The sequence below is a fragment of the Arachis hypogaea genome, chromosome 18, assembly GCF_003086295.3.
Source record: "Arachis hypogaea cultivar Tifrunner chromosome 18, arahy.Tifrunner.gnm2.J5K5, whole genome shotgun sequence".
Lineage (NCBI taxonomy): Eukaryota > Viridiplantae > Streptophyta > Magnoliopsida > Fabales > Fabaceae > Arachis > Arachis hypogaea.
The window spans coordinates 10,890,023-10,892,212 of record NC_092053.1 but is presented as its reverse complement, the minus strand read 5'-3'; positions in this window follow the sequence as shown (position 1 = coordinate 10,892,212).

The window sequence follows — 2,190 nt, the reverse complement described above, 5'->3', positions numbered from 1 at the left end:
GCATCTTTTCCTGGGCACGGAGGAAGTATTCCACCACTGTGATGTTGCTGGTCAGGCAAAGTCCGTGTATCGGGCCCTTTTTTATTTTGCTGTTATTGTCCGTAAGGCAGAGCCGGTGCTAGCTCAGGTCGGGCTCCTGGATGGCATGCTCCGCCAGTCTCAGGCGGAAGCTAGGAAGCTAAAGGAGAAGTTGGAGGCGGCTGAGACGACTCATTTGAAATCCGTGAAGGATGTGAAGGATGCTGGCGCCAAGATTTTCCACCTTTCCAAGTTAGAGACTTCGCATCCCTCCCAGATTTCTGGTGAATGCAAGCAGTCATCTGACGCCGAGTCTAAGGCTGCTTCTCTGCTGGTCGAGGCAAAGACTTTGAGGGCTGAAGTTGCCAAGCTAAAGAAAGAGAAGGAAGGGTTGCTGAATGATGCCAAGGACGCTATCTCGGCTACTGAGGAGACCATGAAGGCCTAGGTCCCTATGTTGGCTCCTGAGGTGGATATGTGAGTTATGGGGGCCTTCTGAACTATTAAGGATGGTAAGATAGTGGATTTGGATTGATCTTTTTTATAAGTTTGTAAGCTGGTTTGGCATAGCATTTTTCTTTTGGTTTGTAAGCTGGTTCGGCAAGTATATTTTGTGAAAATTTTTCTTTTTGAAACTGGCCGTGTTCTCGGCTTTTTTAATGTTTTTATGGTCTCTTGGTGGGCCGTTTTTGTGTATGAATAGTAGGACTCTTGGTGGGTCATCATAAATACTTGTTTAATTTTATGGATATCCGTTTATCTTGGCCTTGGGGGTGATGGGCCTCGGAGGTTGCCGTGTTTTATTCTATTGGTGCCGTTAGTTTGGTAAGCACGCGAGAAAAATATTTTTGAAAGGAACATGTAGAAATAAGTTTTATTAAAGGCTGGGCCTTTTTAAAACCTCCCATTGTGTGTAAGAAAGTGTGCCCGAGGAAACGACAAGGTAAACAATAAATTACAAAAATAAAATAAAAAACAAAGAAAAACTACCAAAAGTACCCATGAAGTTTATGAACGCTGACAAAAGTACCCATAAATTAAAGAAATTAACATTGTACCCATGAAAGATGGGTTCCGTATGACAAAAGTATCCAAATCTTAATTTTTTGTTGATTTTTTAATAAAATTTCTAAACTACCCTACACTCAACCTCAACTCACTTTTTTCAATCTTTCATAACTCAATTTGCACCAACTCTTGCCATGGAATCCAAAACTACTCCTACAACAAACCAGACCAAAATTAATGGTAGTGGTGGTGGTGGTAGAAGATCGGATCTCAACCGATTCACTCATAAGTTTATAATCCATACCCAAACCAAATTAATCAAACACCAAAAAATACTCAAAACATAAAATTTTTTAAATCTATTCATCCGATTTCAATTCACTTTAGCAAAACTAGAAATAGAAAAAGCCATCAACCATAAAAAATCAACGAATACATTCATCCAATTTGAAATTTATTTCAGCAAAAATCAGAAGTAGAAGTAGCCATCAACTGAATCTTCTGTAAATCAATCTCAGCCTTCATAAAAAATAGAAGCAGATTTAAAAAAAAATAGAACAGTATCATTTTAGTAGTAACTAAATCAATTTCTGAAAAGAAGAAAAATAAAATAAAAAAGTTTTAAAAAAAAGAAATACCTTTTTCTTCGCCGGCCAACTGTAACATCGTCAATAGCAGAACCTCCATCTACAATGCCGCCTCCCTTTCTTCTCTGATTTCTCTTTACCGAACCCGCTTTCTGCATGCAAGAGTACCACGACCCCTCTCTCTTCTTAGGTGTGCGACGACGGTGTTCTCCTCGGTTGGTTCAGACGCGCCACGACGACGTTCTCCTCGGCTGCAACAGGCACGCCACGACAGCATTCTCCTCAGGTTGGATCACAGGTGTGCGATGAAGGTGTTGTAGTCACCTTAATAGTGAGAGGGAGAAGTAGTGAGAGGGGAAGAGATTGGCGGTAATGGAGTAGGTGGGTGGCGGACGGCAATGAGGAAGTAGGAGGAGAGCTTCTGTGACTCTGTGAGGGTTTTTGAGGGATAAGTGAGGAGAGAGGAAGAAGAGAAGAGAAGGAGTGACGGTAGAATAGGGTTAGGGTGGGGTAGTTTAGGAATTTTATTAAAAAATCAACAAAAAATTAGGATTTGGATACTTTTGTCATACGGAAC